This window comes from Phasianus colchicus, chromosome 6, assembly GCF_987193195.1.
Source record: "Phasianus colchicus chromosome 6, bPhaCol1.hap1.1, whole genome shotgun sequence".
Taxonomy (NCBI): domain Eukaryota; kingdom Metazoa; phylum Chordata; class Aves; order Galliformes; family Phasianidae; genus Phasianus; species Phasianus colchicus.
The window spans coordinates 21284197-21312001 of record NC_143441.1 but is presented as its reverse complement, the minus strand read 5'-3'; the positions used below and the strand labels follow the sequence as shown (position 1 = coordinate 21312001).

At 39.4% G+C, this 27805-nt stretch overlaps 1 long non-coding RNA gene across 2 annotated transcripts in view; it reads left to right on the top strand.

Annotated features, from left to right (window-relative positions):
- LOC149917482 (uncharacterized) overlaps positions 1–27805 on the top strand; it is a 71705-nt gene that overhangs the window by 17280 nt on the left and 26620 nt on the right. For both annotated transcript variants that reach the window (XR_016467741.1, XR_016467740.1), the window contains exon 2: positions 6984–7086. This is a non-coding gene — a long non-coding RNA (uncharacterized LOC149917482). The remainder of the gene's footprint in view (positions 1–6983; positions 7087–27805) is intronic.

The window sequence follows — 27805 nt, the reverse complement described above, 5'->3', positions numbered from 1 at the left end:
TTCACAACATGCAAATGTCCAGGTTATAAACTCGCAGGCTGCGTTAACGTGGCAGTTAAATTTACCAGTATGAAAGCTGCACTTGTAAAATATTTATGAATACATGTGGTTGTCACTGCAAAGAAACTGCACTGTCAGCTCAGCCACTTTCTCTGATTGTTTCCTCCCCTTGTCTTCTCTCTTGATTGCATTCCATGAAATTCAAACCATGAGCCTTTAGAAATACCCCACTGAGAGGTGTTACACTGGAAAGAAATAAAGAACTTCCTCCGTGGTATTTTGGTGCAATCATTGCATTCACTTTTTCATCCACTCATACAGTTTTGATTTTAGCATCTGTGATTTTTCAAATTAAAAAGTGAACAGTGAACAATGCTGTGAAATTTTACACAACTTTTAAATTGTACATAAAATTACCAAATGCACTGCTTTTGCTAATGCCTTGCATGGATTAGTTCTTTGTTCTCTGTGGAAGAAGACAGTTAAAAATGAGTCTAGAAGGATTTTTTTTAAATCTACATGTTTTAAATATATATTGTAGCTTTGCATGTTCTTTGTCCCAAGGAGGTCACAGGTTTCACATTCACACAGTCCCTAATTCTACATATATTTCACATATATCATCTATTAATTAAAATATTACTGTTGTTCTCTGAGATGACCAAATGCTATAGCATGCACAGAACAAAGATGAGTGCATTTATGTAACACACATCTTAAGTATTGCCAAAGTATCAGAGAAATATGTTTGCAAGAACCACAAACTGATAAAGTACAGACTAGAGAAGTGAGCCATGAGGTGGACTGGAAACCCTGAACTGCTAGGCTTAGAAGGATGCATCTGGAGGGGAAGTGCAAAGTCCTGCGATTCTGCCAGAGGAAGTGCAATTCCTGCACCTGGGACCAATAACACCACACATGCTGAGGGCCAACCAGCCATAAAGCAGCTTCGATGAAGAGGACCTCAGGGTCTCAGAGGACACCAAGCTGAACATGAGCCAAAAATGTACGCTGGGGCCAACAGCATCCTGGGTTGCATTAGGAAGATCATTGCCAGCAGGACAAGTGAGAAGATCCCTCCTTTCTACTCAACACTGGTAAGACCACACCTGGAGTGGTGTGTCCTGGGCTGGGCAAGTGTGGAGTCCTACACCTGGAGAATAATAACCTCATGCATCTGTACATGCTGGGGGCTGACCTACTGGAGAGTAGTTCTGCAGAAAAGGACTTGGTTGTCCTGGCGGTCAACAGGTTGACTGTGAACCAGCAGCATGCTTTTGTGGCTCAGGAGGCCAATGATATCCTGGGATGCATCAAAAGAAGAGTGGCCAGCAGGCTGAGGGAGGCGATCCTTCCCCTCTACTCTGCCCTAGTAAAGCCATATCTCAAGTATCGTGTCCATTTCTGAGCTCCCTGGTTCAAGAAAGTTCTGGAGACAGCCCAGCGGAGGGCCACAGAGGGACCTGGAACATCTCCATTATGAGGAAAGACTGAGAGATCTGGGTCTGTTCTACCTGGAGAAAAGAAGACTGAGGTGGAATCTTATTGCTTATAAATATCTAAAGGGCAAGTGTCAAGAGAATGGGGCCATGTTCTTTTCAGTGGTGCCCAGCACCAGAACAAGGGGCAATAGACACAAACCGGAACACAGGAAGTTACATACGAACATGAGAAAAAACTTCTTTACTGTGAACATGACAGAACACTGAACAAGCTGCCCAGAGATATTGTGGAGTCTCCTCTGGAGATATTCAACACCTGCCTGGAAGATTTCCTGTATAACCTGCTGTAGGGAATCTGCTTTATCAGGGGGGTTGAACGAGGTGATATCCTGAGGTCCCTTCCAACCCCTACAGTTCTGTGATTCTGTGAGGAACCTACTCCACCTGATCCAGTTCTGAACAAGAAGATTGGATTAGATGATCTCCAGACATCTCTCCCGACCTCAACCATTCCGTGATTTTGAGGTGGCCTGATGTTGACCATGGACCCTATGGACTGTGGGATAGAGCTCTAAAGTAATTATAACATGAGTCAGATCTGTGCAGATGTAAATATGACTGGTTAAACCTACATGTCTTTAAAGTTCTGATCCTGGGAAATCTCTTCTCCAGGAACATGCTTTGTTTTCGGTCCTTTTTCCACTTACAGTCCTATAGATCCCTACAGATCTGTTTGGCTCATCTCCCATGTCCAGCAATACTGGGAAGGCTGCTGAGCCTCTTGTCCATGCCATCCTATATGAAAGGGAGAGATGTTTGGGGACCTACTAAAACAGTCTCATTCATCACAGTCCTGGCTGTGAAGTGAGCATCACCAAACAGTGCAAGTCATCTGGCACACTTCTGAACTGGTTAAACTCTATCTGAAGTGGATAAAGAGCTCTGGCATTCTATGAGAGCATTCTTAGCAATAGTCAGTGCAACACCGTCTTGAGAGTATGTGCTGGTGCTCAGCCCTCTGCTTCACTGAGCCTGCCTGTAATGAAATCCTTGTTATGCAGTGCAGCTGATGGATAGGGGTTGATGTACAGTCAACAACTGGCATTTCCAGGGATTAATATCACAAAAATCTCTATTCATATTTAAACACATAATATAGGCTTTCCCTCCACAGAGAAAGGAAAAAAAAAGAAAGTAAGAAAGAAAAAGACTGCAGATTTCTGTGACACTTGAAAAATCAAAGGCTTTCAAAGTAATAAAGGCAATACCCAGAAAGTATGACAAACAGTAGCCCTACTACAGTATTTCCTTTAAAGAGACATCTGGGGTGAATTAGGATGCTGCTCAGACTGTGGCACTGCTGCAGATGTTGAGGTGTAAACGTGTTTTGCAGGGACTGTAGGTATGTGATCATGTATAATGCTTTTATTGGGAACTCTGGCACTATATTTTCAGTAACATGAAGAATGACAGAGAAGAAAAGAAATGCCTTCTGAGCTTAAATTACAACCACATCTAATGAACTCAGAGGTGTTTTCACTCTACTTTAGTATAACTTTTCAACTCCTGCAGCTTAAATGAAACTACTGATCATAACAGTAAATATGGGCTCAGAGACTATCCCAAGAGGTGTCATTAGCTACATATTACATCCTTTTCTAATTTGTACACTTACCATGTTGCAGAATTTCACAGGACTGATGAAACCTCCAGAACTCCATGTCTCCCTCAGCAGTCTACAATAACCCTTAGTCTGAATGACATGTATTATTTCCTTGTTGTACATGTGATGTAGCAGGGTTAGTAAAAGATTTATTGTAAGAAAAACTAGATGTTTTATTTCCAACCTAATTGAATACGTTATTGCTCCAAGTTTAAAAATGTTGCAGTGATATATTACACCTCAACACAACTGTACACGTGAAATTCACAGCAAGAAAGCTTACTGGTCTACTAATCAGAATGCAGCTGTTGATAGGAGAGATATATACCTTAACTTACAATATATTACAATAACATTTTACTGTATAACCATAGTGGGAAATAAAATTTAAAAATCTGATGAAAGTGTTAAGCAATACTTCTAATTTTACTAACTAAAATAACAGCAACTGCAGAACTATAATCCCTTTTGTTGTGTATGGATGACAAAATGGCCATACTAAAAGCTCCCTATCAGTGTGACATGTAAAATAGACAAAAGTCTGCTAATCCCAGAACTGCCTATAGAACAGAGCAGATTCTAAATTCATTCTGGAATAGAAAGCCTGCTGGGGGGCCATGGGTCCCTGCCACATGTGTGAATTAACATGGGACGGGGCCTCTGCTATGGCTCTGGCCCTCCAGCCTGCCTCCATCTGTCCTCATGCAGCTCTTTGAAGATGAGTACCTGCAAACCCTGATCTGTGATGAAGATAGAACTGTAAAAAATGTTAAGATCAGTAAAGGCAAATGAGTTGCACTGGGAAATTTATTATACATGTGCGATAATTGAGTGGCAGTTCTAGCTGACAATGCAGAGCCTCACTTCATTTGTGGCAATGAAATGTTTATTCTACATCATTGATGTTTGAGTTCAATGGGGATCCTTAGATGAAAGTGACATGGAAATTTTCCAGAAAGCAATATTTAAGCAGACATTTTAATGAAGATGGACCACCCTACTGGCTTTAAGAATGCTGCCTGTAACAGGACAAGTTCTCTTTTTTTTGCCAAAGCCATAAGTCTAACTAACTGCCCAAAGGCCTATCCTTAGATGCTTGGAGAGCAAAGGGAACTATTCATTTCTCTTTGTCCACCGCATCCTACAAGGTGACCCAACTGCTCAGCCTGTCCCAGGCTTGTGGGTCTTCCCTTGCCAGCACCATAAGATTTCCATTAAAAATAAAGACCCTAAAGGTTCACTGCACATTCAAACACTCATCCATAGCAAAGCAAGAGGGCTCTGAAATGCCCTGACACTTCCATCTGAATACCTCTGTCCTGCTTTCCCTTCCTGCATTTTCACTGCAGAAATTATATGACCTTGCCTTTACATGGTCAAATCTACATACTGTTGACAGTCAGTTTCTTTTTTTCACTTTTTATTTTTCTGCACGTCCTCTTTCACCGACTTTCTCCACTGACCTGAGAAACTTGAAGCTATTTTCCCCTGCACACAGACAACGACAGTCTTTATGCATTCCTTGTGATGCACCAATTTTCTGAACAAAATTCCATCTATTGTTTTCAGCAATTGATCCCTGGGCTAAAATGGGAAAACAGAATAATCCCTCATTTAAATGATCAATGGAAAGGAATGACTGGGAGAAAATGTTGATCGCTGCCACAGCCCTAATCATCCGAAGTGTTAGTGCAATTCAGAGACGGAAGGAGGGGGGAGAGATTTACAACATGAGGAGCTCCCAGGGACGGAGGTCTGTAAGGAATGGCTCCCATATGGAACTGGAATGCTTTGTACACCCTGGTTTGGCAATTAAATTTACAAGGTGTTGCTAAGTAGCGGCATCCCTGTAAACTCAGCAAACGTTGGAGATGCTGTTACAAAACTGAGGACTTCTTTTATTGCTTCTCACATTTCAGTAGGGGAAAAGTCATTAGCAGAAGGCTGTTCTTTGTACATACTCTCCATTTGGGAAGGAAAGAAGGAAGATATTCCAGTAAGGGATCTGTGAGTGAGTACAGCACGGCCCATCAGTGAAGGCAGATTTTTCAGCAGAAATAGAACAAAATAAGTATTTGGATCTGAATTAAAAACTATGTGTCTAAAATGAGTAGGCAGTGATTTACTTACACACATACACACAGACATATATATATATATCCGTGTTTCCCCTTGGAACAAAAACTGCCTTTTAAATTCTTCTCAGTCAAGTTTTACTGACAAACTTGTTTGACGGGCATCAGGGACCCAAAGCAAGCTTCAAAGGAAAAAGTAGCCATCACTCATTCTTCATTGGATTTCTATGACAGAATGATCAAATTCTGTAGAACCTGGCATAAGCACATCATTATCAAACCCTGCTTTAGCATTTCTTAACTGATCACGGAGGCTGAGGTCCTTGGTGACTCCTGTTTTCTGGCACTGTTTGTAGTTATTTGACCTTTTCTCAGTGGATAATCCACACAAAAAGCCCTAATTACTTCCCCAGCTTTGAGCAGTCCAGCACTGTGAATAATCAATGACACTGATTTAGGTATTGCACAATCAGATGCTTATGGTGTTTAAAGAACATTTTTCCATTGACCTGCCACAGCCGCAGGACAATACCAAGCACTGAAGTTGCTGCTGTAATCACAAGCTGACCAAGTGACCTTGGGGGTCTGAAGTTGATTACTGAGGCCTTGATTTGAACGGATACAACACATTTTTAATGATTTCTTTATTTTTATTTTCTTACAACAGCACTTAATCAGGGTGCACCTAGCAAAATGCTTGTGTACTGACAGAATCAGAGCAAGATTTATCCACAATCACAGCTGCATAATTTTTTTTTTTTTTTTATCTTTATATCACCTCAATCCTAATTTTTGCTGTTAGAATGCGCAGTGCTGTAGGAAATCTCTTTTGCCGTGTTGAATTTAGATTTATCTTTTAAAAATAACACAGTTATTTTAAAAATAACACAGCTCTCAATTGTCCAATTCCTTCAAAAGAATTGAAGTATGAGTACAGTTCATTCTTTAATCTCCCATCCTTTGCATCTCCCAGAGGACATTGCAGTCTCCTTTATAAATACAAATTCCTGTTGGGTGTATTTGTGCAGTCACAGACTACACAATCCAGAGAGACATTTCAGGATGGCAGGAAGCAAACAGCACAATTCAGAGGCAGAAAAATTCTGGCGAAGAGATATCGAAAGTGCTCTGAATAACTCAGCATTCAAGATTTATATTGCTCCTGGTGACTTCAGTTTGCATACCTCAGCTCTTGAGGCAAATAATCCAGCTTTCCAGTAACTTTTGCCAATGTAGTTTGGTAATATTTTTAGAACAAACTGTTTCTGAACAGTTTCCAACGAACTGAGCACAAACATGTTAAGTATGTGTTTCTTCCATAAATACATTCTATGTGAAGAAAATTTCAGCTCAATGAATGTTTGTTTCTAGAGTATCACAAACAGTGCTAAAAGCTGTTTCTTTTTAATCATCAACACACTAATGAAAAACTGGTTATGTTTAGTCTGCAATGAGGTTGGATATTAGAAAAAACTTCTCCAAAAGAGTTGTAGAGCACTGGAACTGGCTGCCCGAGGAGGTGGTCTGTCCATAGAGGTGTTCAAGAAACACGTAGATGTGACACTGAGGGACATGATTTAATGGGCAATACTGGTGATAGGTGGATGGTTGGACTAGGTCATCTTAATGATCTTTTCCAATCTTATTTATTATATGATTCTTTGATTCTATGAAAAACTGATTTTTTTATCTGAAAGGAACTATTAAAGGAACTATTTAATATTAGTTAATCAATGCTGAAATAATCGGCAACAGCACAACCTCTTTTTTTTCTTCTGATTGACTAATTCTGTGTATTTTCAGTGTGCTGGGATATTGGCAACTCCCATTTGTCGTGATGTCCCATCGGATGGCTAAACCAAGACATAGAACTGTGCCCAGCACCCCGTGAGAGGCACAGCCCCAGGTGAGGACCAAAGTGCATGTCCTTGTCTGCCACTAGTGAGCATGGAGGGCTGGAAGATAGCCCCTTGCCCATGGCCTTCTTTGCCAGGTGGTTATGTTTACATGCTCTGCTGAAAGAGAGTTATAATGGCATTTAGGTCTTCAGTGTTTTTTCAGTCCCAGAGAAGGAGCAGTTTTTCAATGGAACAATCGGTCTGAGCTGAACATGATGTTGGAGAAATGCCCTTCCTTCTTGAATGCCAGTGCTTAAATTCTTCTAAAAACTGCTCTACCTTTACAAATAAGGTATGATTACAGCAGCCAGGGTGTACTGGATGCACCTTTCCTTTGTTAATATGTAGACAAATTGTCTTTACCCTGTGCCGAATTCACTGAGCTGAGCTGAAACTTAATTGAAATAAATATTGCTCTTCCCAGCATCGCAACTGTTCCTCTTCTAAATCAGATAAAAATGTGAAGGAGAAATGGAGCTTTATCACCTCCCCCAAGATCCAAATGTTTCAAGTACTTTAATTTCTCGTGTTCAAATTATTGGTTGTCCATTATCTTTGGTGGTTTCCTGAGATGAAAGAAGGGTAAACAGTCTCACAAGTGATCGTGGTCCATATCCTGCCTTGGGAAGCTCTTCTCAGAAGGGCTGCAAATCAAACAAAACCTTCCTAATGAAAAAGGCACTCGCTTGCTGAGCTGTGAGCAGCCTTTCCATGTAACATAGTGATTAAAAAATGATATCTAAATAACAGGCACTTCACTATCACATTCTGTAGTAGTGCTCAAGAGATACAGTCCCTGAGTGTTTACACACCAGTACAAACAGTGATAAGACTGTTGATTCTGCTAGAAACTACCATGTTAAGTAGTAACTCAGATGAATAGCGTATTTTTGGTGCATTGATTCCAATCAGATAAAAGCTGTGTGATTCAGAGTAGAAGTACAAATAAGTGGCACATCTCTGCATTTCATGTGGGGCCAAATACACATTCTTACACAAATCAGCGGGTGCCTAAAGGTTTGACTGAAGTTGTTGATTCTGTAATAATTCTGATAATTCTTTAAATGGTGGTTCCTAAAAGGAGGAACAAAGCACCATTTAGTGTTGTTGGGAAGTTGGACTATGCACAAAGATCCTGACTTGCAGGGGAAGGGGAAGTTTATGCTGCTGTTCATCTGATGGAAGAGCTGGCTTTGTTATTTTACACCAAGGGCAATGACAAATCTTTTATACACCTCCTTCCCTTTGCATCTCTTGTCCTCTGCTTTGTTCTGCTTTCACTCTTAATGGAGAGCAACACGTCTTACGCCTTGTGGCACATACACAGCTGCTGAGAAAGGCCCTAAAAAAAAGACATTTCACCATTTTATGCCTAATTTACATTTCCACAAAATACTTCTGAATCCTTCCAGAAAATAAATTCTTTAGAATGAACGCAAAATGCAACATTAGGAAGTACATGCTTCCTAAATATAATGTCCTCATTTTTCTCTTCTGCAAGAAATTTATTGTGTCATCAGATCTGACTGAAATTTACAGTTACCCATAATGTTATGTTGATATATTTGATTTATTTTTTTATTGCATTGTGGAATAGAAAATGTGTTTATGGCTTTGTCCTATTAATATTTTCACAGGAACTTAATCAATACAGATTTTAACCAAGAAAGTTTGCAGTTCTTCTGTTCTGACAGTAATCTCCCCATATACTTAATCATTTTGGCAAAAATAATTTTTCCTCCAGATAAATTTCCCTTTCAAAGCTTATAGAGATGCTACTTACTCAGAAAAAAAAAAAAAAAAAAAAAGGAAAGAAAAGAAAAGAAAGAAGAAAAAGAAAAGAAAGCAAACAATCCTGAGAATCATTTCTTTTCATTTGCATGAGAATTCTTACGCATTTTCCCAACATGAATTTAAGATCAAACTTGCTATGGAAGTTTTTGGGTTTTTTTTACTTAGCATGTTTCTGGGCTTCATTTGTAGATGATGCTGAGATTTTTTGGGTTTTCTCACAGTTAAAAATCTCTTTTGTTGTAGACAACACTTTATGTTCTCAGATTAGACAGTGGAATGTGTTCCAGAACATTTATGCTACAATGGAAAGGAGACAACCAAGGAGAAAGAGCTGCCTAGCATCACCCAAATCTAAAGTGTATCAGTGGTTGTGATTGTGGAAAACCATGTAGCAGGTTTCAGCAGGATTGCTTCCTTCTTTCACACGTGGACAGCCTTCAGCATGGACCAAATCACTCAGCAGAGATTTTAAATGAGAATAAGAGCATTTATTAAAGCTGTGATTAAAAGAAAGAGAGAAAGAAAGAGAAGCGAATTAATTGAGATTTCTCAGACATATTTAAAACAGACATTCCAGGTATTAGAATTTTGGGTCTCACTTCTGGCTCCTTTGCCCACATTGGCAGATGTTTATTCCACACACACTGAAATCAATAGCCCAGCTGTATAATATTTCTAAGCTGGACTGTTGCCAGGGTGCATATAAATATTTTATTGTACTCAGAGCTCTGGGAAGAAGATGGAAGTAACAAGGCAATTTAGAGAGGGGCTATTCAGTTTATCGGTGGTTCCAATCTTGGAAACTTCTTTTTCATAACCAAAAATGGGAAATTCTTGGCTTTTTATTAGCTGCACTTGCGGAATTTTGGAGAGAAGCAGTCAGGTTGCAGTGCCATTCCACAAGCTGGCTTTGAGGGCAGGGGGACAAAGAGCAAGCTGTCTGTGTGGTGATGTGTACCTTCCAGGCCTGTGCTTTGCTCTTTATGCATTTCTAATCATAGCTTTTCATGCCAGAATTTCTTTAAAATGTACGAATAAAAATGTGTTCTCAAGAAAAATGTTTTAGTTTTAATACAAGCCAATATAATTGCATACAAAGTCTTCTTTGCCTTCAGCTAGGTCTGCTCTGCAGTTTTCCTTTTTTTTTTTTTTCGCTGTGGCCAATATTTACACAGTACTACAGGAAACGACACTTTTTCTGAGTTATAGACACTCATAGCAGTAAATTCAGTCTGAATTTTAAACTACATTTGGGTTTGGTCACTCTTCTGTATAACAACATGTGAGCAGCAAGGGAAGCTGAGGAAGGTAATCATCAGGGACACCAAAGTACAGCATGGCTTATCAGTATGAGGAGTAGGTTGTCATTCTGTCAGTTTGCTCCCTGGTCAGTCCCCTGTCAGTCTGTCTGTCCGTCCTCCCCCTTCTATGAGCTCACCCACCCTCATCTGGTTTTGTCCAGATCTGAGAGGGATAAAGATGTAAGAGATATTAAGTACTTAAGATAGTCCTGAAAATGATCAATCTGAGAAAGGGCTGTGCTCAGCTCCCACCAGGGAACCCAGGCACCAGACACAATGCTGCACACAGGCAGCCTCAGCTGCCCCACAGAGAACTTCTGTTACCTGCATAAGGTGAACACAGCTTGTTCTCATAAAATGCACCTGCAGATCTTTGATAACGGCTCACCTGTACTCTAGGGTACCCAGATTGCTGCAAGATCATCCAGTCCAACCGTCCACCTGCCATCAATATTTCCCCACTAAACCACGTCCTTCAGTGCAACACCAAAACATTTCTTGAATGTATGACCATGCTCAGACATTTTTAGGAGATTTCTGTTAGCTTGGCATGGTTGCTGTGTGCCAGGAACTCACATTGTCTCTCTTTCACCTGCAAAGATATGCAATTAAATCACAATGCCAACACCTGCTGGATTGCTTTTCCATCATGCCATACCTATATCAATCTGTATCAGCTCAGCACTGCCACCAACACTGTTTTTCTGCATTCTTCCAAAGTCACAATCATTCACTTATCTCAAGGAGATTTTCCTTACCATGTCATGTTAGTAGAAAGAGCACGTGTGAGTATTCTCATTAATAAAATTGAGACAACTGATTTTAGAGTCTGCAAGCTGAGTAAAAATATGGCATAGCTCAAAAGTGCTTTGTGTTTTCTTTGTGAGGTGGCATCCTTCAACCTTGAAAAATACGAAGTATAAAAAGGAGTCAGAACTGTATTACAAAGGTGTTTCATTTAGACATCAGTGTTAAGAGGGGAAAGGATTAAACCATCTTTCTGTATTAATCCACAGTATGCTTAAACAGAAGAAAAAATGTCTTGACTGTTCTGAAATAAAAATAAATAAATCACCAAACTTGGTAGGAATTCATCAATTTATGCAGCTGGACCAAAACCAATTTTTGTAGAGGACAAAAATATTTTTTTGCCAATTTGGCCCAACTGTATTCAGTACATCGTATGAGCACGGGGCCTCGATGCCATTGTGTTCTGCCTACCACAGCACTATCACTGCTGGAAGAGATAGCACATGGTGGTCTCAGTCCTGATGGTTGCATGGAAGGGAGGGAGCTGGGTCTGAGTGTGCCGGACCCTCGCTATCTGTCCCTGCCAGCCACGGGCAGCTTCCAGATAAACCCATCATCCTGACAGGGCAAATCAGTGCTGAAAGGCTGTGAGATCTGAGGAGCTTTGCCCCACTGATACGACAGAGTCATCCCTGATAAGCAGCAGTGCTCTGTTTCCCCTGAGCTGAGGCTGTGCTCCAGCCCTCGGGTTGGGCCACACACGCTGCACCGGTGATGCCAGCATTTTAGGCTGAAGTGGCCAGATGGGCATGGTCTCTTCAGTAGGAGCACTGCAGTCCATTCCCTTTCCTTATCGTGAGATATTCACACTGAAATGAATATTTTTCCTAATAAAACTACGCTTCTGATGGGGTGGAAGACGTAGTGTATTTTTGGGACAGTTCAAATGGCACATTTTTAATACGTGGTCAAAACACAGTGTTCAGTGTTAATATGAATTCCTTCTGAGTTCACACTCAGGGTTATACCTATTTAACTGGAAAAACGGGTGCAAAAATTTGTGTCCAAGCAAATCCGTAATACCTAGTATCTGCTAAGTGATTCAGGCTGTGGTAATAATTAAATTGCAAATTTGCAAGGTTTGATTGCTTGATTTCAATAAGGAACAAGGATAAATAATCCTATCTGTAAACACAAGAGTAGTAAAAGACACAACTTTCCACTCAAGATCCTTTACATAGTTGCTTGTGTAAAGGACACTTCCCATTTCATGAATTGAGATATTAAACTTCAAAAGGGGCTGATATAGATGACCATTTGGACTTTTCTCACAAACTCTTATCATGACTATGAATTATTTTCTAGCGTTCCAAACAGAAGCATTCCCACAGGAATGACAAATTAGTTGATGGTGCTGCAGGAGAAGCTTTGCAGTCCTCCTCTTTTGAAGTCCTTAATGATGTGAGCTTCTCAGTGCTTCAGTCCTGGCTGCTGCTCACCCCATTCATTTAAAAGTTAGGTGCAGTGAAAATTATCCATTGCCTTTTCTTCCTTTACCCCTGCTGCCCAGAGCTGTGACCAGATGCAAACGTGATGATGTGCCTGTGCATGCCACTGTTGCTGAACTGTAAGCGAAGCAAGAGAAAAGTCTGATTTCGAAAATAAACCCAAGGTGCTTGATGAGTGAAATGTCAAGTAGATTCATGTCTGGCAAAGGACTCTTCCTTGTCCATCATCATCCAATCAATGACACTTGAACCTGGGTTGACCAGGTCACCACACCAGCCCTGCTCAAAGCAGGGGGAAATTTATAGGTCACTTTTTTGAATGACAATTAGTACAAGAAGATATGGTAATCCCACTGCCTTTCAAAGCCTTACTGTTTTACCATGCCAAAGTCCCAGTGTACCATGCGCAGCAGCATACCTGCTCTCTGTGTTCTTTACATGAGGAGAAACAAAAGACCTTTAGGAAACTGTCTCTCTAGTGGCTGTTGTCTGATTAGAAAGTCCTCAGGGGATTAGCAGTATGAATTTCACAGCTTGTCCCTCCTGCCCCGCTGCATTAAGGTTAGAAGGATGTGCTTAGATCAAATCACGAGGAGATTAAAGGAAAAGAAACCCCAGAGCAATTCTCTTTTGCATTTGAATGAATATTTGTAGTCAATAGTCATTTACCATTTCTTTTAAAATATGCTTGAGTTTTAGCGAAGCAAAGTTCAAATGTTGCCATGAGACACCAATATCTTATACTTCCATTTTAGATTAGTTATATCATTTACAGTTAATTTGTTATACTTGTACATATTTGCTGTTGCATGTAATCCTTCAATTTGCTCACGAGATTTCATCGAGTCCCCAAGAAGATCAAAAGCTTTAAAGGTTTTGTTTGCATTTCCATGTAAGACTTAGTACTTTCTCACTGCAAAATGGCCTAGAGAGCATTCTTTAAACCCATGTTAACTGTCAACAGACAGAGCCTGCAGGGGACATCTTTGAGGTGTGCACGATCAAACAGAAATATATTTTAACCTTTTGTACAACAAAGTGTGGAAAAAAATCCAATTTCCTATGAAACTCTCAGTACGCTGCCTGTGAAATCTGTTCTACCAGAGATGCTCTTTAAAGGGGCAAATGACGCAGATGGGTTTCTTTAGCAAGGAGCTGTAAAGGATGTTTTTAAAAGCACAATATGGTACTAAAAGGAGAAATATGGGAAAATGCTGTTCTAAGGTATATTTATTTATATCTGCATCTGTTACCGAATCGCTGTAATAAGAGATGGTCCTGGCATCAGCACCGTTATGCTAAGTAACATCATAAGTCAAGCCACTGATTCTTCACAAAGGGAGAAATAAATCTCACTTAATGCAAGCAGAGAGAAGCATGGCTGCAGGACTGATAGGCAAGGAAAACCACACTGGATTCATTTCTGCTCCCTTCTGCAGCTGGGTAACATTATTTCTGTGACAGGGTGCAAATGAAAACCAAACTTAATCCACTGCACTTCAGAACTTAGGTCATCAGGTGGTGAAACAGTAAAAAGGGAACATAGACTGTGGAACAGAAGGTGATCTAAGACTGGCCAGCATTTTGGAGTACGTGGCTTTTCATTGTAGACACCTCACAAACTGACTGCCTTTCAAAGGGAGCAGCTCACTTGAAGCACTGCAGCAGATTCAGACTCCTTCTCGTAGATCTTACTAAGGGAGATAGCCATCGATAAAGAAAACCCTTAGAAACATTGCGTGAAAAGAGCAAACCAATTGTTTACTGCAGCTTGGATATATCAAGTTTGTCGGCTATGTGTTCTGCCATACAGTGTATTGAGCATTGCAGCCCAACACAGAAAGGGTTGAGCACAGTGATTAAAATAGCACTACATAGGCAGCTCTATGGATGAACAACTGTAGTGAACAGAGTCAGCTCCAGGCTTTTGGGGACCTTGGGAGCATTTTCCCAAGGGTCCAAAGGGTCTCAAGAAAAGCCCATCCCCAGAGATGAGCAATGCTCCCTAGCTGAGTGTGTGGTTACATGAACTTTCTCACTGACTGAAGAGCTTTCCCAGAGGTCAGTGGTCTCTCAGTAGTGCTGTTTTAGCTGTGAGGTTGCGTCCAAACCCATGTCAGTGCAACGACTTGTTCTTTCTGATTTAATTTGTTAACAGTGCTTTTGGAAGAATTCAGTCTAGAATAACTCACAATTAGGCACATAGCAAAGCAGCACTAATAGTTGCTCTTTTGCAGCTGATGGGGTGATGAACAGAGAGACAAAGGAGGAAATGAACAAGGAGGTTAAGGCAAGAGCTGGAGCCCCTTGAGCTGCCTTTGCTGCTGGAGAAAAATACTCATCTTTCACATTCCTAAACCTCGAAGCCATCAAGATTACTCACCTCTTACACTGGCAAATGCACATTTGCCTACAAATAATGTTAGCAATATGGCTTCCAGCTAGTGTTCGGGTCAGATAGGAAGCCCTGCATGGCAAACAGGAGCAATCAACGCAGATAAATGATGCCTGCTTTCATTCATGTCTAGGTATTTTGGAGATGCAGCTGATAGCCAATCTCACTTGCTTGTATTTATGCAAGCCACATTTATATGGTTAGCTTTTGGTTGATTGATTTTGTACTTCTGCTTGTTTGGGTTTTGTTAGGTTTATTTCATTTCATGACAATATGGCTGATTTATTTCTGACAACAGTAGCAGTTTAATGCAAAACATTATTGAAAGCTTCATATAACTTATGTTTTTAATTTCTGCAAATACCACCTAGATGCTGTAGGGAAAGACACTATATAAATCTTAAAGTTAAATAAATATTTACTGTACAAGTGACTTGTGTTAATGAATATTGCAGAAGGAGCAGAGCACGCAGATTCACCAGGAAACAACAGCACCATATAAAACACCACCCTTGAGTGAGAACAAATTTGTCATAGGGTCAGAATCGCTGTTGCACAGTTTGTTCAGCTCAGACTGCGAGGTGATGGCAGCACAGCTTTCATTAAAGGGTGGTCAGCATGGCTTGATGAGTAAATTCATCTCAGCAAAAAACAGTGCAAGGAGAACATGCAAGAAAAAATAACAGTTGAAAAACAAGAATGAAGGTACAGTTCTTTCCACATGACTTGTGCTGCTCTTCTGTTTGTCTGCATTTCTGCACCACTTTCTGCAGTGTAGTATCTTAAAACCTTCCAGAAGTTAAGAGAGAAAACAGATTTGAGCTGCATACCCCTTCTCTATCCTTTATCATAGGAACAATACAAAGATATCCAAACTGGTGACTGGGAGGCTTTAAGATACTACTTGTTTTCATCAGTCTTGTTTTAGAAATTAAAGTCTACGTGGCCAATGCCATGAAAACCATTGTCCCATACTCCTTTTATATCTTCCCTGTGCCTTTTGTTGTGTGGTTTTAGGTTCTCTTTCATTCATCCACCAACTGTAAAACACCTGAGTTTATGTAAATTATCATTGTTTTGAATTTTATTGCTCCATTTCCCCTCAATTTATCTGGATTTCTTCACTTCCTTGGTACATTCTTCCCCCTCATTTAGAGATGAATAAAATGTGATCCCCTGTGGACCTTTGCTGGTTGCTCCCTTTCATGCGCTTTGAACTTTAAGCAATGATCAACAAATACTGGGGATTTTTGTTATTGTTATTCTCTCTCATGTGCCCTTGAATTTTTTTTTTTTTTTTTGCCATACTTGAAGATGGAGCATTTCATATCTATAATGTTCAAAATTAGTCTCTAAAGTTCAAGGCATCTTACAGCCAGTAAAATTGTAGATGTTGTGATTTTGTCTGGTAAGGCTCCAAAGTGAGGTTCCTTTGTTTTTACCAATATAGAAAAGATCCCAAATGAAAGACCATTCAATAAAAATGGAGGATTTTCATCTCCGAGAGCATTTCACAGAGCTTTTGTTTCAAAATCTCACATTTCTGGTGCTGATTTAATGGAACAAAGAATGATAACACATTTCTGAAGCTAGAGGAAAACTAATCAATAGCATTCTGCATGCCCCATAACGAGACATAGTTCAAAGTATTCCCTGCCATTGTCTCAGATTGGAAGCTGGTGTTGGATAGGTGGTGAAATATCTCTTGGATAAAACTCAGGCGGTATCTGCATCTTTGATGTAGAACTTTTATGACTCCTCCAATGCTTTGTAACAAGCTCGATTTGCATTCCAAGGCACTCATACCGGTTGCTGATATCTTGAGTAGGAGTTCAAGCCCCATTGAAGGATCTCACTTAACATCAGTGTGAGCTGTAACATGCTTCCCTTTTCCTGTTGACCTCCTCTTGGAGGTTAAAGTTGAGTAGCTGAACTTTAGCTGCTGCCTAGATATGTGTTGAGTGTTTGATACACACTGTCATCGTAAGTCTACAAGTAACAGTGGAGCATGTTGCCTTTGAGTATTTTTACACATTTTCTGATAAGTTATTGAAGATGCAAACATTTCTGAACTCCTTTCCCAGATATCAGATGCGAGGGTAACTAATACTTGAAGCAAAGGTAGAAAAAGATTTTCTGAAAAAAATTCTGAAGACTAAAAGAAACACATGTACACTTGGCATTTTTAAAAAAGCAAAAGTCAGAATTGAGAGCTTATAATTTAAAACCATATTAGCACAGTTTTAAATCACTCTCTCGCACTATTCTGCTGACAACGAGCAGATGAAAGGCATTTTCTTCATCATCAGATGTGTCGATCCTGAGAACATCACCACTGCAGTATGAAACTCAGTTTACACAGACAAGTTGGGCTGGTCAATTAATGGCAGTAGCACTTGAAACTGCGACCAGTGCAGACTATGCAGTGCAAAAAGGTATGAACAAGTAGTGACATTCAGGCTTGAATCATTTTTTTGCTATTTTGTTGGTGAATTCTACAGAGGGACTGGAACACAGAACACCACAAATAATATTAGTGACAAAATTCATGTCAGGTGAGAAATCCTTATGAAATGTAGTGAGAGGAAATATTTTGATGGTGATAGAGGAATAGAAGAGATAAGAACACGCTATTTTGCTACAGCTATCTTTCCATTGATGTCCCAGCACTTAACTGTGACTGACTAGTTCATGTGTGCTGTATCCCAGTCTCTCAGGTAAATCATAAGTAAAGCAACAAATCCTTGAATTGGAGCTGGTAAAATTTTAAGACTTGCCTAAATAATAACAGATATTTTCAAAGGTCCTGGGAAAGTCAGACCAATTTCCTGAAAATCAGTAAGAACTCAATGCCTGGTCCCCTGCAAAACTCCCAGAAGACGAAAGCAGCATGATCACATGTTAAATTAGCCACATTAATGCCTGGCCTCTTAGCATTTATTACCTACAGCTATGCAATAAACCCCTTACATCTACCCTATCCTCAGTCTAGATGTTATGCCTACAACGTGGGGAAGTTATGAATTCATACTGTCTTCTTCCAGACCAGCTGAACCAGTGTTGGGAACAGTTTGCTGCTGCTGTTTCTCCAAACTCTTGCAGAAGAAGGCAGAAAGGAATTGAGCAAGGCAGAAGAGCAAAGAATATGGAAATATCATCAGCAGTGCTTGGAAAGAAGAAAAGGAAATGCAGGAAATCTCATTGTACTCTTCACATAGATAACAAAAGTGAGGAGAAGCAAACTGGAGAGAGAGAGCAACAGATAAATTCAGGGTTTTGGAGTAAGAGAAAGCAGCCATTTTATCTCAACAGACAGATAGGATATCATGGAGAAGGCTTGAACATCTGAGCACCGCAGAGATTCAGAGTTGCCCCAATGAAATTTAAGCCCATGGTGATATAAGGCTACCCTGCCACTTAGCAGCCCACTGCACAGAATTAATGCTAGGTGTATTTTATCTAGACACAGAGCAACTGTCATTAGGTATGGAACTCCTATTCTACTCCATGATATAGAACTTGCACACTTGAAGTGCTAAACTTGATTTGAACTGTTGCTGCTTATATATGAGGGAAAAACAATATTCTCTGCTAAGAAGAGAGAATTTGCTAGGTAGTATTTAAATCAGAAGGGAAGATAGGTTTCCCTTAATCTTACTGCCCCATCTGATATTCTGTGAAAAAATCCATACTATAAAATACATGGTATTTTTTGTGTGTTGCTGAGCATCTTTATCTGTTCCTGTGACAGATCCATCCTCTTTTCAACTGTTTTGTTTTTTGTTGTTTTTTTTTTTCCACTGGCCTAAGTTAACTGGCTTTGTCAGAATTACCCTACAATGACTTTGTATAAGGGCAGAAAATTTAGCTCAATGACCTCAGCTCTGGGTGAAATTATTCAGCTCCTTGAATGCTGAGCCTGCTGTAAGGAAGAAATGGAGTATCAAGGGAGATTTTTTTTTTTTTCCTGCTGAGACCACTTCTCTGCCTCTGCTTTGGATGCAGTGAATTTATTCATTCTAATGAAATTTTAAACATGAAACCTAATGAGTTTCTCTTTTGCTGCTGACTGTTTAGATAACATTATCTACAATGGTACTGGAAATGGGGTTACACTACCATATTTCCTTTATTTGCTAGAATACCCCTGAATCTAGTTTGACTTATGCAATTGTTTTTCTTACTATGACTAGCATGACAGAGAAGACAGTCCTAATGCCTTAACACCCATAAAAAGACAACCATTAATTTCAGTGCTGATAGTTTCTTCTTCTCATTCCAATTGCTAGCAAGACATTTGATAAAAACCTTCCATGTAGTTCTTTCCCTTTATCCCTTTAAGTACACGCATATTCTCTCATCACTTAACATAATTCACAGTAGAAAAAGGTCATAAACAGAAAAAGACATTTTTTGAGCTTAGACAAATAAGATCAGTTAAGCAGAAATGCAAATATTAGTTCAGTCTTTGTCTAATCTTTTTGAAAGTTATGACTTCACCGTTGCACAGCTTAAACATTAAAAAACCTAGGAGATGTGCTGTGAATACATTAGTTTTAAATAGCAAAGGTGGGACAGGAGCTTCTCTGAGTTTCAGGTGGATGATGGATGAAGCTCTTAATATATTTCAAGTTAATACTAAAATATCTTCTAGTATTTTAAATAAGAAATCACATGTCTCACTTGCACTTCTGATCATTAATGGCATTTAATGTAGACTTTTATTCTTGCATGTAAAAATGGTTTTCCAAATCACACACTGAGGATTTCAACATATCTGCAAAAATATGTGCACTTTTAGGCCAAAAACAGGCATAAATCTTGAAATTCTGAGCGTGCTTGTTTATAACATGTCCACTTGCATCCATTTTGCTTCAGGTTTATTGATACAACCTGACTAAGTCACTCATTTACTACCTTATGTGATCAAAACACAGTAGAATCAGTCTGCAAAGTCATCCATCTGTGATTCCCAGTGTTTTAAAGTTTTTATGCGAGTGCTGCCATCCTTCTACTGTCCACTTTTGCTGTGATGTATTTATAAACCAAAATTATGTTATGCTTGAACAGATAATATAGAAGAACAGGGCTTTGGTCCGTCACAAACCTTATGTATATCATAGCACACTAAGAATTCTAGGTTTGTTTATTTACTGACAAATGAGCTTGTACAGCTACTTACACCAGAATTCTGTAAGGTTTTCATGAAGTCTGAACAGCTATAACACATCTTTCCAAATAGGCCATGTCTTTCTTAATATTAAGACTGAGTCCAAAGATGTTTAGTGTTAATTAAATTGCTGTTTCATTGACCTCCATTCAACCTCTCCAATTTTTCCAGCAAAGGAGAAGACATCTAACTTTACTGAAAACATGTCTGTGTTTTTGCAACCTATTATAGGCAGTTTAGAAGTATTCCAGAAAACTCCAGAGGCTAGTGGGCAAGAAAATAAAATCCACTCTTCTAATCTAACCTGTTTCAAAGACCTATAGTTTAAGAGACGCAAGAATTCTAGACTAAGGTTAGTCCAGGGTGTAAGAGGATCATAAAATTTTGGACTTTCATTGAGCTACATATATTTGTAGTCATAGCAAATATGGCTTTGTCCATTCATTGCAACAATTCATTTTTAGCACAGACTGCAAAATGGATTCTTGAGGTGCCTTCAACAAATATATTCATAATTCAAAAGAAAATCCTTCCAAAACTTCATAAAAAGACTCAGCTTCAAGCTGTAGTAGTTTGAGGAAGAAGGAAGAAAAGAAGAAGGAGAAAAGTAGAATGAAGTGACTATACTTCTCAGTGCAGTCAAAAGAACACCTCCAACTTCTGCACACGGTTCTTGGTTTCTCCAAGCAGACATAGTGACAGCTTCTGTACTTGTCAATTAAGCATTCTTGATTCAACAGTTACAAAAGACGACCACAACAGGGATCTTCTGACAACTTATCAGTCATACTAACAGTTGTCAAGCGCCAAAAATATAGCCAGTGCTGCTTGCTTTTCATGTTTGTCCATACATCAGCTCTAAAAACTCAACCATGGAAAAGCATAATACTTCCGATTGGATTGGTTGTCCAGAGAGGTGCTGTATCACTGAATTCTACTGTTGAGGTTCAATGGAGTGATGGAAGACAGATTTCCTCGCTTGCTGTCCACTCTCAGCCTTTGTTAAATTTCTTATATTTTATTTATATCAATCCATATAAGCACAATTCCAAACCATAACAAGTCTGTATATCATCTGAAATTATTTCAAATTGAAAAGCTTTAATCTTCATAACATTTGTTTATAAATATTATATAAATTGTGCTTATTCTAGTATCTGACTTTGCTTAGCATCCATCTAGTTATTTTACTTCTTGCTTCAATTAATAGCTTTTTTTTATTATTATTATTGATTAAGGTTGTTTTGAATTCAGAGGAGACAGATTGTACTGTTATGCCCTAAAGGGAAGCTTTAAAGTAGTGGGATTATATTATGCAAATCATTTAAAAATATTTTTAAACAGGCATTACTTCAGCATTTAGATATCGGCTAAAGCAGCTTTAATATGCAAGACAGGATGTTAGGTGCTTAGCTGATCCAAATGCCAGTCTATAGATTTGAAAGACTAAAGATCACATCACTGGGAGGTTGACAGAAGTGACACTTTGCAAAGTGCCAATGATTTATGCCAATGTCTTGCTTGATGATACTGTTATAGACAGCACTGTCATTACAAAGTCCCTAACGACTTCAGTCTACATTTATGGTGCACAAATTATAGGTGAGCCCAAAGATCGAAACCTTCCTGACTTTTAGATTTCAATGACCAAGTAATTCTCGCTAGGTTCGCTTCTTGTTTGTTGCCTGACACTTTCCACTCACTTCTGTTTTAGCATTATAATTAAGTCACATCAACAAGGGTAACTTATACATTCATTATATGTTACTAAGTCTTCTTTAGCAAATATTATGCAAATTACACTCAACCTTCTTTTTCAGTAATAGTTCCCCCTCTCAACAAGCAGTAATACAGCTCTGCAGGGTACTGAGGTCTTGTGCAGGTGGTTGGGTACTCTGAGTCAGCTGTGTCCATGCTGGGGGGAAAGATGCTCAGGACTGGGGAAGATCAGGCCTTCTCCTAAAGAGCATCTCATGCTATTACAGACCTCCTTCAATGATCCTGTGAGATATAATTTCATATACTAAAAACACTGTTCATGTACATTATTCCCACTTTAGTCAGGCCTGAAATGACTACTACACTAAAGCAAATTACAGCTTTTTTTTTTTTTTTAAACTATTGTTCTCTTCAGTGATACAGTAGCCCTAGTAAGACAGAAATCAAGGAATGTGTTGCATGCAGCATATAGAAGCTCCCAGGTAATACTATCTATAAATTGATAGTATCAGAGAATGATGGTTTGATCTGGAGATAAATTATTTTTCCATGGCCATCTAGAATGGCTAAGAGTTCCTCTGCTCTAGCACTTAGCAAAGCTGACCATGAAGCAGAAGAGGAACACATAAGACCTGCTGATGAGTCTCAAAACACTGGGACATTCAATCACTGAGGGAAGCTCCAGAGGGAAAGCTGCAGTTAGATAAGCCATGAGATTCAAATTTCCCAATCAGAGATGTGATCTTCCTTAGGGCATAATTGTTGGACAGTACTGAATGAAGTTCAGTTGTTTTAAAATAATGCAGTCCATCAAGCAATCTTCTTCAGTGTCTATGTTCTGTCTTAGTGCTGAACAGGAGAAACATACATCCTGCAGAAACCTTTCAATCTAAACACACTAGAAAGCATCCAATTGCTTTGGTTTTGTGGTTTTCTTTGTAACCACAGCTCCTCCAGAAAGAGGAGAGACTCATATTACACAGTAGGATATAATCATGTCTGAGCTAGGACTTACTTCATTTTCTATTCCAGTTACTGTAATTTCATGTTGGTTCTGAGGACATACATAAATATAACACAAAACTAACCAAGCAAACATACTGATTTCCCTATAATGACGAATGTCTAGATAGAAACAATATACAGTGAATTTTGTGGTACAACTGTCAGTATCCTGCAAATTGTTCAAATAACATGTCATGCTAAAGTCAGATTAGAGCTAAACCAGTATCCAAACGTGTTTTTTCTTAATCATCCCATATAAAGGATGTGTCCAGTTTATTGGAACTCACTGCAATATTAACTGTAGAGAGCGATAGGCCTGTTTGATCTGCAAGAGAAATAGGTTCTCTGGGAGAGGCAGTATAAAACCCAAGTGTTCTGGTGTCCTTACATCCACTTCAGGAAAGCCAGATCAAAAGGAATTGTTCAGTCAGGGAAGGAAGCCTTCTCACATAAAGGATATTCTGGCAGATCTTGGGAGACAAATAGCTTCATAAATGCTTTGATTCTACAACTATTTCTTAAACAAAACTCCAGTTCAGATGGGAGCCTTGAGCAACCATGCTATGTCAGAATAGTTAATTAAAAAAATATAAAAATGTTTATTAGCTGTTCTCGTTAGAGTAATTATGTATTAGTTCAATACTTCTACTTAGATGAATTAATGCTTACAGCATCTATAACATTTGTATTTTTAAAAATTCTGAAAAATATAATCTTACCATTGGGAAATTCTTATTCTCACATGCTGCAAACTTCATAATATGAAGTTCTAGGCAGTTAAGTTAATCTTTGCAAGACTAAAAGCTTAAAAGAAGGCTGAAAAGACCATTGAAGGTCAGAATTTACATATTGATCAAACTGTAAGTTTATACTCATGCAAACATGTAATTAACTTTGCCGTTATTGAATTTTGGTTCACAACCAATTTTATTAGTCATAGTTCCACCAGTAAGTCCACTGGAATGAAACATGAGTGACAGCCATCCATAATAATGTGTGTGCATACTCAGATGTTTTGTTTACAAATAAACAAAGGTTTCAAGGGATCTGTTATTTTGAAGAAAGTGTCTTTCATTAAGAGAGAGCTTTTGGCAAAAAAAAAAAAATGAAGCCATCTTCTGAGAATTACTTATTAGAAATTGAACTGAAAAACAGTTTGAAAGTTATGTTTCAAAGTTCCAAGCCATTGGACTTTTTATCCATCCAATTTAATTTTGCAAGATAATAATTGTGGTTTCAGTGATAAAACTAGAGCTTTTCTTTTCTCCTTTATTTGCTGAATGGCTAGAAGCTAGTAAGAGAGAAGTTTCCTGAAGGTTCAACCTCAAGTGTATTGAAAGGATGACTCTTACCCAAACAGCAAGAAGTATGAAGTGGGTGAACACAATGGTCACAATGCTACATTGAAGAATTGCTCTAGAACAACTGATGAATAACCTGGAATCCATTTTGGTTTGTACATCAGTGTCATGGTTTTATGTTTTTTGGTTTTCAGTATTCCACATCAAAACATCACGTACTGGAATTAAAGTGTTAATGCTCCAATTCCAGGTACCTATCCCTATATATTACGGAAGTCATGGGATCTGACCCTTCCAGGTGGGCAGTCTCTTACTGCCTGGCAGTGGATGCTAGCAGGTGCTTTCCTAGCCGTTCCAAGCTTTTCAGGTTTGACTCTGTCTTGGGAACTCTCTCCCTCCTATCTTATTTGATTTATTAGTCTCAATTTCAATTAGATTGTGTTATATTGTGTTATCTTGCATTCCGATATCATAGTTAGTAAAATAAGTTTTCCTCCATAGATTGTTGCCACTATTTTTTTTCCTCCCTTCCTTCCTTCACATTTTGCGGGGCCAGGGGCCTACTACCCCCTGTCACAGGCATAGATTGATCTAGTTAACTCCGTGACAATCAGAAACAGAAATAGTTATTTATATTCCAACTGAAGGAGCATCTGCTCCCTGGCTGAGACATGGAGAAAATGCACAGAGACCAACTATGTCACTTCAAAGAACTAATCCACACCCAGAACTACACCTCAGCCAGGGACATTACAGTCACATAAGAGAATGTCTCACATTCGTTAAGTTAATCATAATGGAGGGTAGCAATAATCAGCCATTAACATGACTGTGATGCCTTTTCTACTTATTCTGCCAAGTTCAGAGGATCTGGACACAACAAAGAACTTCAAGAGTCAGCATGTGTACTCTCATGCCGAAAAGTTAAGTCCTGAAGCCTTGAAATCACAATAATGCCAACAAAACATGTGCTTTCTTGACAAAACAATGAAAAAAATGAGATTACATTAAACATTTCAGGAATGATTATCGCCAATCTCAGCAGACCGCTGTGCCTTTAATACACATTACCCTTAGCCATCATCTCCGTGTCAATACAGCCATCAGCAATGAAGGCTTCACTCAGAAGGAAATTCCTGACTTCACTTGTTATAGCAGGACCCAGAAGCACAGTATCATACAACACTCCAGGAAAAAAATGACAGGACTACTGATAGTATAAGCAGAGCAATGTTATGTCTAGTGGCAAAACATAGCTGGCTGAAACGTGTTTTATTTCTGTTGGAGACAGGTAAGTTTACACTGCAAGAGATTTTGTCACTAAATAAATGTCTACTAAAACAAGAATAAAAATAGAAAAAAGTGTTATGCTTATTATTAGGCAGGGCTAATAAAAAATGGCAATATTGATCAGCATCCATCTGGCTACAGGCTTTCCAGGTGAAGAAAGACTGTATTTTTAGCCAGGCCACAATTACAAAATGAGTCATGGGCTTGGACCTTTGATGGTGATGGTGGTAGTAGACCTGTTGCTATTTTAACATTTAGTTTGAACAAATGACTGTGTCTAAAGTTAGATTTCTCTTTTTCTCCTACTACAGAGAGAATGTATCATGTCACATCACCTGTCATTTTCGTCAGCCATCACATCTGAAGTCACTGCATGTGATCTCAGTCTCAAACAGAATCTTTTAGTATAATTCCCCCATACTTAAGTGAAGCAAGCCAGCAAAATGAGAAGGTAAGCTAGAGATGGCCCTTTACCTTGTGTCCGGCCCACTGGATTTATTCAGTTGTGCACTAAATGAAAGCTGCCTGCAGCTGAAGGGCTCTCTTCTGGCCACTGTACCAGCATGGACCAGGAGAGTCCAGCCACACAAAGAATGTGACACAAGGATCAATAGAGGGGCTCAGAGGCATACCATAGAAATGCCTACCTTGCCTTTATTGCCAGAGGTGATTACCATTACGAAGCTGAGAACAGCCAAAGACACTTCTTTTCTCCATGTTTGAGCCCCATCTCATTGTCTTCTAAAAGTTATCCCACATGTTTCTAGCTATTATTCCAAACAAACACTTGATGAAAACTACACTGCTACCTGTACAATCAACAAATGTGCAGTTAGAAGAGTGGTGTGGTTAGAATGGTATTTTACAGGTTTTATACTTAAAAAAAAAATCATGGTAGAAAGAGACAATTAAAAATAAATGAAAGACTCACCTGTATCCAAGGCTCGCAGTAGAAAACTCCAAAAGACAGAATCTCCAAAAGCTCTTAAGTGGGGTCTAGAAGAGGTGCAGCCAGGTTCCACCCCTTCCAATCACACAGCTGAATTGCCTTCACCTGTGCTCCCATGGCTGACTCAGTGCTTGCCTCAGGTGGTCAATCAGTGGTTCAGGCTGTGACTCAACAGTTCCCATACACTGCCACAGCATGCACTCTCCCTAAGTGACCTACCAGCCTGGATCCATATCAAGCAGTTCTCTTAATTACGTGCTAGCTGTAAACATTTTATTAGTTATAACTGTGAGGTGTTTAAAGTTATTTAGCAGCTATCATACACTTTGTAACTCACCCTTTAACTTCAGTGTACCAGGAAATTCAAATTCAGAGCATGGTGTAAGATGCCCTTTTGTGTGCAAGCTAAATCCGTTTTATACTCCTCAGAATTTGGCCCACTGAATATAAAAGAGTCCATGCTGACAAAAAGAGAAAGTTATATCTAAAAAAGGAGGAAGGGGAATTCCAGCAATGCCTTGTATACAGGCAGCTGGGGAAGTGTCTGCATGGTGATACATCGACCTGTCTCCCTTTCAGGAGTTGCCAGCCAGTATGGGGACCAAACTGGAGAAGTGGGAGCATGCTGCAGGGGAAGGGTGGTATCCAACCTGCCAAGATCTGTAGAACCTCACAAAGACTTGTGTTTTTGAGAGAGGAAGCAGCAGATGCAGCCAATAGCAGGGGACCAGACCTAGTCCAGTAAAAAGTGTGGTTTATCTCAAGTGAGGCTTGGACTGTTGCATCTCCCTGCTTTGTGTCATACCTTGTGATCACCTCAGTGATTCACACTGCACCAGTGGCTCAATGAGTAATTTGACATTCCTGGAGAAATTCTGATGCTACAGCATACTTCCTGAAGGCACAGATAAGCTCCTGCTGTTGAACCTTTGGCTGCTAGAAGCCTCTGTGTCCTTGAGGATGCTGGAAGAGAACCTTCATAGGGGTTTCCCTCCACTTTCACTTGCCCAGTGGAAAAACTAATAAGGAACTTCCTCTATGCTTATTCCTCCATTATGTAAGCCAGATCCGTAGGGTTGTGCTGCGTCTTTTAAGCTCGTTTTCCTCTTTTTTGTAGAATAATAATACATGACAGAAGCTAAAAGGGATAGTTTTCTTTCAAAGTTCTACAAAGTTAAGAGAGCTGGGATTTCTATCACCTCATATTTACAAGATTCAGGATTCAATTCTGTGTTCGGTAACAGCCGGGTGACTTCAGAGGGGTCAGCAGGCATATCAGAGGGCTAAATCTGGTTCTTAATCATTAAAATATTATGTAAGGGAACATGAATAGAAACAAAGGCAAGAGAGTCCCCACTTCCATATCAATGTTCCAGATACTTTGCATTCATACAGAGCAGAGTTCATGAACTCTCTCTAACCATGTTAACAATCCTCTGGGTTTCTAAAGGAGCAGCAGGGGATGGAATGAGAAGTCTCCCCATATACATCAATAACATCAGTCTTGACACACTGATGAGATTTCCAGGGGGTTCTTTGCGAACT